This window comes from Jaculus jaculus, chromosome 18 (genome assembly GCF_020740685.1).
Source record: "Jaculus jaculus isolate mJacJac1 chromosome 18, mJacJac1.mat.Y.cur, whole genome shotgun sequence".
In the NCBI taxonomy this organism is placed as follows: Eukaryota; Metazoa; Chordata; class Mammalia; order Rodentia; family Dipodidae; genus Jaculus; species Jaculus jaculus.
This window is the reverse complement of record NC_059119.1, coordinates 57,920,484-57,933,840: the sequence shown is the minus strand read 5'-3', so window position 1 is coordinate 57,933,840 and position 13,357 is coordinate 57,920,484. Positions and strand designations below refer to the sequence as shown.

General features: G+C 50.8%; 1 protein-coding gene and 2 long non-coding RNA genes across 4 annotated transcripts in view; 1 reads left to right on the top strand and 2 right to left on the bottom strand.

Annotated features, from left to right (window-relative positions):
- The window catches only part of B3gnt2 (UDP-GlcNAc:betaGal beta-1,3-N-acetylglucosaminyltransferase 2), a 33,631-nt gene extending 26,068 nt beyond the window's left edge, over window positions 1-7,563 (bottom strand). Inside the window, exon 1 of one of the 2 annotated variants that reach the window (XM_045137676.1) lies at window positions 7,440-7,563. The gene's annotated coding sequence lies outside the window, so the exon portion shown is untranslated. Of the gene's footprint in view, window positions 1-5,748; window positions 5,854-7,439 lie in introns of those variants that run through there. The other variant, XM_004660097.2, reaches the window with a different exon arrangement.
- LOC123455808 lies at window positions 6,168-7,867 on the top strand. The gene is made up of 2 exons (XR_006634152.1): window positions 6,168-6,547; window positions 7,342-7,867. It is a non-coding gene; the product is annotated as an uncharacterized LOC123455808 (long non-coding RNA).
- Window positions 7,868-9,450: 1,583 nt separating this feature from the next.
- LOC123455809 lies at window positions 9,451-12,844 on the bottom strand. The gene is made up of 3 exons (XR_006634153.1): window positions 12,702-12,844; window positions 11,808-11,959; window positions 9,451-9,869 (listed from the first exon to the last, which is right to left on the bottom strand). It is a non-coding gene; the product is annotated as an uncharacterized LOC123455809 (long non-coding RNA).
- Window positions 12,845-13,357: the final 513 nt, after the last annotated feature.

The window sequence follows — 13,357 nt, the reverse complement described above, 5'->3', positions numbered from 1 at the left end:
GAATTCACTAAGCAGTCTCAGGGTGGCCTCGACCTCACAGCCATCCTCCTACCTCTGCCTCCCCAGTGCTGGGATTAAAGGCGTGCGCCACCACAACCCAGTTTAAGTTATCTTGAATAATGTATCTAAGTAAGTTTTTTTTTTCATTTTTTAAAAATTTTTATTTATTTATTTGAGAGCCACAAACAGAGAAAGAGGCAGATAGATAGAGAATGGGCACGCCAGGGCCTCTAGCCACTGCAAATGAACTCCAGACGCATGTACCCCCTTGTGCATTTGGCTAACGTGGGTCCTGGGGAATCGAGCCTCGAACTGGGGTCCTTAGGCTTCACAGGCAAGCGCTTAACCGCTAAGCCATCTCTCCGGCCCTAAGCAAGTTTTTTTGTTGTTGTTGTTTATTTTTTTCTTTTTTTTTTTTTCATAGGCAGGGTCTTACACTGTAGCCCAGACTGGCCTCAAACTCTCAGTGAACGTCCTACCTCAGTCTCCCAAAAACTGGGATTAAAGGCGTGCGCCACCACACCCAGTTTAAATAAAAGTCCAAAAATAAAAGGAATCCATTAACACCCCAGGGACACAACAGCACTCAGGACACAACATCACTTAGACTACCACGGCTGAAAAACGTTTTAAATGGCTTGTCTGAAGCGTGCAATTAAAACAATTCGTAATGTGTTCTCACTTCTGAAACAATTATCTCACAAAATATAAAGCAGTAAATGTTCCGGGCATGTTAGGTATTTAAAAATGACTTTCATTTAAGCTAAACCCTGCCATGAGCTTCTGAATCAAGGGTTCACTTCACCCTTCCACACACAAGCTAACACCACACAGGTAATCATGAGGAATCATTTCAATGGTTATTATTAGAGACAAAACAACAAGCAGATCGACTATCAACAGGTAACGCATATTATTTAAGCTAAGTGCTACATCAACAAAGTGTTCAATTAACAGCTTTGGTTTCCAACGTTGGATAAAAGGCCTACATAACTTTTACAAGGAAACAGAATAAACTTAGAGAACACTGGTATCAAGGGTGCCTCCAACCCACAGGCCCACATGTGTTCCAGGATGACTATGAATTCAGCTCAACACAAAACTGTAAACTTATTAAAACATTGAGATTTATTTTGGTGTGTGATTTTTTTGGGGGGGAGGAGATACTGAGCTGCAGGGTTCACAAGCACTATGTAAATAATGTCATGTCACAATGTAAAAAGGTTGGACGGACGCCCATCTCAGGGGACTTTTGGCGGCTACAATTACAACCTTTTTAGTGAAATAAAGAAGAGGAAAATGAATGTCAAGCACAGTACTGGGTATGTGATTGATTGATTGATTGATTGACTGATTGATTGATTTTGAGGTAGGGTCTCACTGTAGCCCAGGCTGACCTGGAATTCACTATGTAGTCTCAGGGTGACCTCAAACTCATGGTGATCTTCCCATCTCTGCCTCCAGAGGGCTGGGATTAAAGGTGTGCGCTGCCACACCCAGCAGTATTGTGTTATTTTAGATGTAACATTTGCATTAATTTCCCCACAGTTTTACAAAGAGAAAACCCCGAGGGCCTGGGAGGAAGCAACATGCCCACAGTCACAGAGCAAGTAAGTGGCAAAAACAGAATTTAAATACAATTGTTTAGCCAGGCATGATAGCACATGCCTTTACTCCCAGCCCTCAGGAGGCAGAAGTAGGAGGATCACCATGAGTTCAAGGCCACCCTGAGATTACATAGTGAATTCCAGGTCAGCCTGGGCTACAGTGAGACCCTACCTCGAAAAACCAAAAAAATAAAAAAATATATATACAATTGTTTCAGGCTGTAGAGATGGCTTAGCTGTTAAGGAGCTTGCCTGCAAAGCCTAAAGACCCAGGTTCGGTTCCCCATGACCCACATAAACCAGATGCACAAGATGAGAAGACATGCATCTAGAGTTCATCTGCAGTGGCTGGAGGCCCTGGAGCACTTTCTCTCTCTGCCTCCCACTTTCTAACTCTCTTGTCTCTTTCTTAAATAAATAAATACAATTGTTTCTAAAAACTTTCCACCCAGTGACATCTATGATAAAGTCAATTCTCTATAGGGGGAAGGAACACAGGAGCTTTCTGGATAGCTGAAATATGTATTTCCTCCTCATATGTATTTCTTCATGTATGCATGCTTTTTACTATACTTCAAGTTAGAAAAAAGAAGAAGAAAACAGAAAAACCTCAGCCAACTGAAGCCAAGTTCATGCTGTTAATCACTAAGCCACTGTGCTGCTGCTAAAAAAACCTAGCCAACATTCTCGAATTGATTTTTTTTTTTTCAGTTAGCAAGTTAAAAAAAAAAATCTCTTCTAGAGTAAGCAATACTTTCATTAATCACATCACAGTGAACCATAAACTTGACTTAAAATGTCACAGAATATACTAAAGTAGAAAGTATCGATTTTCTGGCTACTGGGAATTTCCCTTCAGAAATTAAAAAAAAAAAAAAAAGTTAACGCTGTTGTAAGAAAGTGTTTATAGTGTCACCAAAAGAAAAAAAAAATTGTAACAAGGCCCTCATACGTATGCAGAGAAGTACGGGAAGCCTACAGTTACAGAAGCAGGTTGATACCTCTGCCTTTACCAAGTCTCAAAAAAGTCTGGATTATGTTACAAGAGCTAAGTCATGACAAGAGCTCAAAAGCCCGGGAGCCAAAAGCAGAGCTCACAGGAGGACACCCTAAGAGTCGTCACCAACAGAACGCTCAGTGCAGACACCTTTCCCAGCAGTAACTGCCACGTGTGGCCCCAGTGACAAATGCCCGTCAGGCTGGCAAAGCCCCACCACCCACAGGTAATGATGAAATAATTACATCAACTCTCACTCCACGCAGGCACGTACCTCTTATCCAAACAGTAATTGCCTCTCCAGAGACAGGAGGATATTCATCCTAGATGTGAAGGCGTATTTGGTAAAGGCCTCCTAACAGTTACCCACTTTCGAGGGCAAGAGGGGCAGATGGTGCCACACCTGGGGGGGGGCAGGGAGGGCAATGTGCTGTTTTGGGGGCACTGGGTGCTGGCAGCCATGGAGTAACACTTTTCTGAAGAGCCAAACCTCATTCAATTCACGTTTAGCCTTCTGGATACACCAAGAAATGACAGGCAGTTGATCAAAATGACTTTCGTTTCCCTGAAACATGTACAGGTAACAGCAAAAGGCCCAAATCTGTAAATTATGCACACCACTATCGGGTGTGTTACAGCAGATTCCATGACCAAATAGTATCCCAGTTGCTAGATCTCAGTATTTACAAAAGTAGCCATTTGTATTTAGTAATTTAAAAAATGTGAAGAGACTAATAAAACTGTCAAAAAAAAAACCACTTTAGAGTCTCAAATATTATGCATTAAGTACCAATCCAGTAAGTCAAGAGTGATGGCATACCTATCCTTTTAAGACAAAACAAACAAAAGACCTCTAGCATTATTAGATAACATTAAATGCTAAGCTTCAAAGTTTCTGTGAGGAACAATAATAAACACAGATTCATCCTTATCTCAATCCCTTCACTACCCTTTCTAACCCAGAGTATCTCAGCTTTATACCAGTGAACTTCATGTTAAGTCAAATCACTAATAATTATTTGATCTTGTTTCCTAATGTAACCCTCTGAAAAAAAAAATTCACACATTTCAACAAATAGCACTTTTAGCATAACTGATTGTAGTATGCTACAATTAGAAAACTTTAAATGTTAAAAAAAAAAAAAATCTTCAAAACTGTAAGCCATCTATATATACCTAGCCCCTCCTTCAGAAGCCCAAGGAGAGGTGAGGGACATACTCAATTCATAAGCAAACTGTGTTTTTTTATCTAGCTGAAGGGATGCCTCATTCCTTAGGTCTCAAAAACCCATCTCCAACTGCCAAATTTGGCAGATTTCACACTAGACAAATCTGAAAGGTCTCCGCTGGGTCACTGTCTGTGGCAAGGGGAGGCGGACTCCAGGGGCAACGGCGGCATTGATGCCAGTGGTGACCCCCTCCAAGGGCCCTTCTTTATCACACTGTTAGTTCTCAGAAAGACAATCTTGAGAGAGTGAAACCCTCCCTGGAGAAAATACAAATCTTGAAGCGCGCAGATATAAACTGTCATTCTAAACGCCAAATACAGTCAATGAGGCTCCAATGAAAAGTGACCTGTCTTCGTCTGCTGTGGTGGTAGTTTTGTATTTTGGGGTGTTTTTTTTTTTTTTTGACAAGTTATGGGGCAGAATCAAGGCCAGTGAGGTGAGGGTGGCAACATGTTCAAAGGAGAATCAGGCCTTTCATTACACACACACACACACACACACACACACACACACACACACACACGCAGCAAAGGTGACTCAAATTACTCGTGTTCTGCGGGGCTCTGGCTACACTTGTTTGGTTAAAAAAAAAAAAAAAAAAGCACAAAGGCTGAGTAAACTAACAATTCCACCAGCTTTAATCATCTCTATTCACAAGAAAACAGCAGCCGGAGCTGGGACAGGGGTGGGGAAGGGGGGGGGATGATCGCTCGCTGGGGCTCAGCGGTCAGCCAAGAGTCCGCACGAGGTGGGGTGGGGGGCCGGCCAGGTCCCCTCCCCAACCAAGTCCAGGCCACCTCGTTAACCATCACCATCACCTCCCGAGACACAAACAGCCCCCCCCCCCCCATCCTGCCACAACGAGCCAAAGAGCCATTTCCACCAGTGGCTTCACAACCCTGAAAAGGCGAGGCCCCAGAAAGCCAGGAGAAGTTGGGGGAGAAGGTCGAGGAGGGGGGGTGCAAAGGGAGGCTCGCTAATGTTTTCCTTATTAAAGATGACCTTCCAGACTGTGGCACTGCCGAGGAGCGACCCCCCACCCACCCCGCAACTTGAGTTCAGCCAGGAGACAAATGAACAAGGTGATGCCACTCGACCTGCGCCCAGAGGGTCCATCCACCTGCTGACCCGCAGCCCCCGTGCCAGCGCGGCGCCGGGCAGAGGTGGTCTCCCACCCCCCCCCCCCCGCTTCCCATCTCCTCGCGGGGTGCTCCGCAGGGCCCGGCTGGACGGGCTCCCAGGCCTGCGGGCTCTCCACCATCCTCACCCCACCCCCCCAAACCCGGCCTCGGTCTCCGGCAAGCAGCCTAGTTAATCATTCAACACGGACGCCGTGGAATATTTTTCTTTTCTTTTTCTTTTTTTTTTTTTTCCCTCAGAGGTCAAAACCAAAAGGTTCTCCCTTAAGTTTCGCAGAAACCAGTCTTTGGGGGGACCTGCAGGACAAGCGTGGGGGTGCGTTGGGGAGCGGCTGTCCGCGGCTCTCGCAAGGAACACCTGATCTCCCCCGCAGGCGGCAGCGGGCACCGACCGGGGCGCCGTGCGCGGCGGGGTGCGGGGGTGCCCCGCGGGGACTCACCCACGCCGCGCGCTCTGCACCCCCGCAATCCACCCACCTACCCACCACCCGTGCGCTCCTTCCCAAAAGCCTGCGGCTCCCCGGAGTGGAATCTCGCGGAAGTTGGGGTGCCACGGGGGAGGGTGTGGAACGGGGCAGGAGGCTCTCGAGTCTGGGGTGCGGAGGCCGGGCCCCCCCCCCGGGGGTGGAGGGCGGGGAGGCGCGGGCAGCGCGATGCGGATGGAGAGCCCGGCCGGAGCGGCTTCCTCCGCCGGGGAAGGGCGGGCGCACGGAGCCCAAGGCGGCGGCGGCGGCGGCGGGGAGGAGGATGGATGCTCGGCCCACCGGGGCCCTCACCTTGCCCAGGAGCAGCTCCAGTCCGGTGGGGAGGCCGGGGCCGGGGAGGAGCCCGAGACCGCGGCCGCATCCACGTCCCAGCCGCTCGTGCGGCTCAGCCAGGGCAGCGCCGCCGCTCCCGCTCCATGCGCCGCGACCCGCGACCGGCGGCTCGGCTCGGGTGGGGCTGGGTGGGTGGGTGGGTGCGCGGCCGGTTACCGGCTCCGCTCCGGCTCCGTGTCGTCTCGCCTCCCGCACTTGTTGCCACCAGCACGGCCGCCGTCGCCGGCGACGCCTCGCTCGGGACTGGAGCTCCGGCGCGCCGCCGCCGCCTCCTCCTCGGAGCCCGCCCCGCCTCCGCCCCCGGCCCGGCCCGGCGCGCCAATCGGGCCCCGCGCCACCGAGCGCGTCACCGGCCCGCACGGCCGCCGGCTGCACCAAGTTTGGGGGTGGGAAGGCCGGGCGCCCTCCCTTCCCCCGGGGCCCAGGACCCGCCCAAGACTCGCCCTTCCCTAGGCCTTCCTGGGTCCCTGCGGCCGGGGGGGCTCCCCGTCCTGCGCCCACACCTGGAAAAGGGTTCAGCCAAAGTCTAAGGACAGACACACAGCCGCCACCAGCCCACCCAGGAAGTAGCAATGTGAAACTTCAAAACAACAACAGAAAGAAGGAGAGGAACATGTTGTACCTAGGGGCTAACCTTAAGTGGGCACTTCTCTGCCAGCCTCTGGGATGCTGCGGAGAAAACGCATAGCTTGGAGAGGACCTCTCCTGCCCAGGGCCAGCGCGTGACCCGGCCTAGGCCCTGCGAGCCCAGCTGCTGGTGAGAAAAGGCTCCACTTGTGCGAGGTGGGGGGCGGGAGGGAAGGGGTCAGGGAATCCTGTACCCAGGTGGCCTGACCTTTGCTCTGTGCCCAGGACTCCCAGTCACCTCTTTAGATGCCCCAGGGCCTTAGGGTGGTGCCCTGCTTGGCACTGGCACCTTCGGATCCTGGGGTTAGGAAGCCCCTGTCCTAAAGCACGGGGGGCGGGGGTGAGAGTTGAGAGTTCTCCCGGTGCTGGGGTCCCACAGAGGGGCTCCTTGAGGTTCCACGTGCGTGTGGGGAAGCCAAAAGACAAACAAGGTCCCGCACCAGGGTGCCACGGGCTGGTGTGCTAACTAGGCGCCGCCAAAGACCCCTGGCCACCCTGCTAGGCTGGACCGCAGGCCAGCTTGGCGGCTCGGTGCCCATCTTCACATCCAGCAGCCCGAGCGCTCGGGACCACCGCCGCTGCCTTCCTAACCCAGCACCCCTGCCGGCCCGCCGGGGCACTGCACGCCGCCGAGCCGCTCCATTTTGGGGCCCGCAGGAAAAACCGGAGAGACCGGATGAAGAAGTTGGCCAGCTTGGTTCCAAGGCCCAGGTCGCCGGGCCAGGCCCGCGTGCGCTGCGCGCCCCACCCGAGGCGCGCCTGCCAGCCTCCCCGGTCCCTCGATCCTTATCTCGGCAGGCCAAAATTAAACGACCCCCAGATATCACACTGGGGAATTAACAACACTCCACACCTCTCTCTCTCTCTCTCTTTTTGCACTTTTGCATTTTTGCATTTTTGTTGTTGTTCTTCTTCTTCCTGAAGTCTGCACGAGGCAGAGTGAACCGGAGGAAAACTGTTGCCACTGCAAAGGGCGCCGGTGTGCTCAGCCCACGGGACCCCGGTGCGCGCGCTCTTCTTACCCCGGGACAGTCAGCTGCGGCCGGGAGAAGTCCGTGCACACGGCCGGCGGCATGCGCGCAGCCACGTGGGTGCGGTCTCAACACGAACGGATTCTGAGTCAGTGGAGCTGGAAAATGGCAAGATGTTGTAGTCTCCAGACGGCTCTGCTTTTTATGTGGATCACATGATTCTCCGGACTGGACGCGAAGTCCAGGGAACAAGTTGGATTTTTGTATATTCACAGAAAAGACGTCTGATGCGCCCCCTCCCTCCCTCCTTCCCACCCCGCTGTTACCACCGTTGGTGTTAGAATACGGAAAGAAGGAAGGTTTTTTTATACCCCCTTGACTTTGGGCTTTGTTTTTCTGTTTGTTTGGTTTTTTTTCTTTCTCAGGTTTCATTTGCTTCATAATCTAGAAAACTAATAAACATTTTTAAGAAAAGAGTACTACAGAGGTTTTTTTTTTTGAATATTTTATTTATTTGACAGAGAGAGAGAGGTGGAGAGAGAGAGAGAATGGGCACGCCAGGGCTTCCAACCATTGCAAACGAACTCCAGATGCATGCGCCCCCTTGTGCGTCTGGCTAATGTGGGTCCCAGGGAATTGAACTTGGGTCCTTTAACTTTGCAGGCAAACAACTCAACTGCTAAGCCATCCCTCCAGCCCTACAGGGTATTTTTTTTAATATATTATTTATTCACCTGAGAGAGAAAGGGAGGCAGATACAGAGAAAGAGAATGGGCGCAGCTGGGCTTCCAGCCACTGCAAAGGAACTCCATACACATGCGCCACCATGTACATCTGGCTTACGTGGGTCCTGGGGAGTCGAACTTGGGTCCTTTGGCTTTACAGGCAAACACCTTAACTGTTAAGCCATCTCTCCAGCCCCAGAATATGTTAATAGGTAAATGAGCCTGTTTTGATTCCATACCAAAATCAGGGTGACTGTAGGCTGCCGGTTTGGTCTGCTCGCATGCTGTTTTTTAGAGTACAAGGCAGACATTGAAGAAGATTCTGCCGTGCCATAAGACTGGTATTCAGTTACTCTGTGTCTTCCCTTGAATGCACTCAAAGTAGCCACAGACATGCTTTCAAGGACTGCTAGCCAAGGAGTTTTGAGTAAAGGAACTGCTACAGTGTCAGCTGGCAAGCAACTAGGAAATGAAACTGTGTCTTTCACAGCTGCCAAAGGCTGCCTGGGCCCTGAAATTTAAAAAAAGAAAATTACACACACACACATACTTACTCTCTGTGTGCCATGAATTAGTGTAGCTGGAAGTGTATCAGCAGCAGTGACAATGTGATTTAGGGGAATTAATCCAATACTGCACTCCACCCCCACTTACTGTTAGGTTAGGATTGGGGTTCTTCATTGGCCAGGCGTGGTGGCACACAACCAGCGGTCAGGAGGCAGAGGGAGGAGGATCACTGTGAGTTCGAGGCCAGCCTGGGTCTACAGAGTGAGTTCCAGGTAAGCCTGGGCTAGAGTAAGACCCTACCTCAGGGAAAAAAAAAAAAAAAAAGGATTGGGGTTCATCAACAGACAGACAGAGATGTGTCATGCATTCAATCAATGTGTGCTGGGCTCTGACCACTCAGGAACCTCCAGCTGTGGGTGAGTTTTTCCTTGGATGGGCCTGGGCAGAGCCAGCCCAGGTCCAGGCTCAGCAGAATCACCAGCCCCGGCCCTTACTCCGCACATGGGCTCCTCTGTTCCCTCCAGCTCCCCACATGGCAGGAGCTCCTTGAATTTTCTCGTTTCTTTCCATGCTTTTTTCCCCCAGGCCCTCCAAGTGAGATCTCTAGCCACGTGGGTGCCTTCCTTGGCTCTGTACTTCCCTCGACAAATATAATAATTTAATAATTTTTTTTAAATGTGTGCTGTACAGGATGCAGAGCACGGTGGCAGACATGCCCTTTCTTGGGGTTCACAGCTGAGAAAGGAGGTGACAACTGAAAACACTAAAAGTATGTAATTACAATTTTTTATTTAATTTATTGGAGAGAGAGAGAGACATGTGGGGGGAAGAATGGGTGCACCAGGGCCTCCAGCCACTGCAAACAAACGCCAGACACATGCGCCCCCTTGTGCATCTGGGGGATTGAACCTGGGTTCTTAGGCTGCACAGCCAAGCACCTTAACTGTTAAACCATGTCTGCAGCCCTGCAGTTACAATTTTGACATGGTCCAAAGAGGGTGTGAGGCCGGAGGGCTCTCTGGGGTGCGCAAGAGAGTCAGTCGAGCTGATAAAGCAGAGCCGACACTGATGTGGGTAACCGCGTAGGTGGAGAGAAATCAAAGACGACTCCGGCTTTGAGCAGATGGGCGGCGGTATCGTTTCCTGAGCTGGGGAGCCCTGGGGCGAAGACGGTTAAGCAAACCCTCAAGCTTGGTCAAGGCAGGTGTGAGGTGCCAGTTGTGGGCTGGAGGAGCTGGTGTGAGGGGGCCTAGGAGAACCAGAGCAGAGGGGAGCCTGGGACTATGTCCTGACAAACCCTCCTCCTGGATGGAGTGAGCCACCTCAGAGGGAGGAAGAAAGAGCAATGGAGAGCCAGGAAGAAAGCCAGGATCTTGGGGAGCAGGGAGCCAGATTATGGCGGCAGAGAAACCCAAGAGGGACAAAGAGTGAGTGGCGCGCACAAGATTGAAGCTTGTGCAGCGCGCATCAGGACCGCAAAGGCGGGTGGCGCTAGCTGGGGAAGACTAAGGAATGAATGAGAGGTGAAGAAATGATAGGCACCCAGTTAGGTAACTCCAGAAAGGTTTGTTTATGAAGGGTCAAAAAGAATTAGGAGTGTTATGTCAGCTGGGGGTTTATTATGGCTTATATACTTTTATTGTTATTTTTTAGGGTGGAATAACTTGAGTGTATGTAAATACAGATGGGGAGGATTGCATAGAGAAGGGAAGGGGAAAGAAGCAGGAAGAGGACTGGACAAGGGAGGCTCCTGTACCCAAGGGAGGGGCTGGAACAGGGTGTGAGCAGAAAGGCTGACCTTACTCTGTTGTAACAGGAGGAAGGAAGCTCCAGGAAGACAGCCAGGCAGGTTGGGCATGGGAAGTGAAACCTTTCCATCTGATGACTTCTTTCCTCTCCTTCTCTCCCTCTCTCTCTTTTCTTTCCTCCCCCTTCCTTCCTCTCTCTCTCTCTCTCTCTCTTTCTCTCTGTTTTTCGAGGTAGGGTCTTGCTCTGGCTCAAGCTGACCTGTAATTCACTATGTAGTCTCAGGGTGGCCTCGAGCTCACGGCGATCCTCCTACCTCTGCCTCCCAAGTGCTGGGATTAAAGTTGTGTACCACCACGTCCGTCTTGACTTCTTTCTTTTTTTTAATATTATTTATTTATTTGCAAGGAGAGAGAGAAAATGAAAAAAAGAAATGGGTACACCAGGACCTCCTGCCAAGAATCTCAGATGCCTGCACCATTTTGTGCATCTGGCTTTATGTGAGTACTGAGGATCCAAACCTCGGGCCACCAGTCTTTGCATGGAAGCACCTTTAACCACTGAGCTTTCTGATGAGTTCTTACTCTGTGACATTAAGGAGACGAGGGATGGAGCAAGGACCAATGTGAGATTTGAGAAGTGGAGAAAGTAGCTGGGCATGGTGGCTCACGCCTTTAGTCCCAGCACTCGGGAGGCAGAGGTAGGAGGATCGGCATGAGTTCGAGGCCACCCTGAGACTACATAGTGGATTCCAGGTCAGCCTGGGCTAGAGTGAGACCCTACCTCGAAAAGCCAAAGAAAAGAAAAGGAAAGGAAAGGAAAGGAAAGGAAAGGAAAGGAAAGGAAAGGAAAGGAAAGGAAAGGAAAGGAAAGGAAAGGAAAGGAAAGGAAAGGAAAGGAAAGGAAAGGAAAGGAAAGGAAAGGAAAGGAAAGAAAAGAAAAGAAAAGAAAAAGTGGAGAAAGTTTGACCCAGTGATTACAGAAGGTCAGGAGGTTGTGATGACCAAACAGCCAGCCAGTAAAGCAGCATGGCAGTCCATTAGATTGTCCATTGGTGGCCTGGGCTTAGAAGGTGCTGGATTTGTCCTCCTGCGTGGTATACTGCACCAGCTGCCTGCCTGCTCTGGCACACAATCACGCAAGAGAAGTATGAGGGGCAGAGGAGCCGAGAACTGGCCGAAGGGATGCATGCGCAGAGAGAAAAGACAAGAGGCTAAAGGAGCCATTCTCGGCCACGCAACAGGAAAGGAGATTGTGTGTGAGCTCTAGATGTGCAGGGCACTGGGAAAGCAAGGACGCGCTAGGGGAAGAGCGGAGGAGAAAGTCACTGGAGAAGAGCCAGGTAAGGGATTAAGAAGCGGGGCTGTTATGTCAACAAAGTGATGGAGGACGTGGGCAGAAAGTGGGTGTGCAGTGTCAAGACCACCAAGCCGGGACTTACCGCTCCAAGAAAGCAAGTGCCTGGGAGATCCGAAGATGGGGCGCCCCTGCATGAGGAACAGGCGAGGCTGGGTGGCAGTCTCCTCCAAGGAGCGAGTGTTGTAGGAGGTGGAAGAGAGCTGTAGGTAGAGCGTTCACCTCCTCCATTGGGCCCTAGAGGACACAGGGTGAGGATCAGCAGCTGCATTGCTCCATCCTGCAGGTGAAGCAGGAAAAAAAAAAAAAAAAAAAAAAGGATCCAGGGCTGGAGGGATGGCTTAGCGGTTAAGGCGCTGGCCTGCAAAGCCAAAGGGTCCAGGGTCCACAAGGGGGCATGTGCATCTGGAGTTCCTTTACAGCAGCTGGAGGCCCTGGTGTGCCCATTCTCTCTCTCTCTCTCTCTCTCTCTCTCTCTCTCTCAGAGAACTAAATAAAAATAAAAATAGTTTTTTTAAAAAAGTGCTTTAATTATGAGCAGGAGTTCATGCAGGATGGATGGACAGACAGACAGGTATGTGGACTGACAGACAGCTTTTGATTGTTTGCTTGTTCAAGTCTGCAAGTGCAGAGGACCACGTAGAAGCTGGGTAGCAGGAAAGAGCAGAACACTGTGGCTCGGTGAAGGGACAGAGAGTCCACGAGGAAATGAAGCAAGAACAAAAATAAGCGGCACAGCAGCTTTCTGCCTGTTGTCTCTATGAAGCCTGGCCCAGTAGCTCTGTACTCAGGGCCACGTCTCTCACTCTTTCCTTTCCCGAGGTACCCTTCCGCTTCCCACATTCTCCTACGAGCTCCCCACCCCCACCCCTGGGAACTTTGTTGCTACTAAGCCAGCCTTCATGAACCCTGTGTGGCCACGAATCTGGAAGACTCGGCTTACCCTACCTTTGTTAACCTCTCTTCCATAGACACTTACTGGCCTCTTAGTCTCAAAGACAAAAATGGGAGTGTCAGATTACATCTGGGACTGGAGAGATGGCTGAGCGGTTAAGGCGCTTGACTGAGAAGCCTGAGGACCCACGTTCGATTCTCTAGGTCCCACGTAAGCCAGATGCACAAGGTGGCACATGTGTCTGGAGTTTTTGCAGTGGCTGGAGGTCCTGGAGTGCCTGTTGGTTCTCTCTCTCTCTCTCATCCTGTCTCAAATAAAAATAAATAATTAATTTAAAAAACACACATCTGTCTCTGGGATTATTGCAAGAAGTGGAAGAGGTGAGTTGAGTTCACGCCCTTTCTCCACTGTGCAGACTTGTATGAACGTGAGAATTTCCCTTGTTCGGAACCTGCCCCCCAGCGTGCCCCCAGGTATGCCTGCAGCTCTCCCAGTAACCCTCCAAAGACTGTGAGTTCCTGCTCCAAAGAAAGTGGTAATTTTGCCTTGGAGACAAGTCAAACACACCCAAGACAATTAGGGAAGAATGCACAGCTGGGTCTGATTAAATGCTAAATTGTAAGGTGCCGACAATAGGAGCTCTGAGATCAGAAAAGGAACAATTAGCCAGGGTTTGGGAGAGTCAAGGAGAATTCCTGGAGAAGGTGGGGTGACAGATGCCCCATCTTGCCACTTACCCT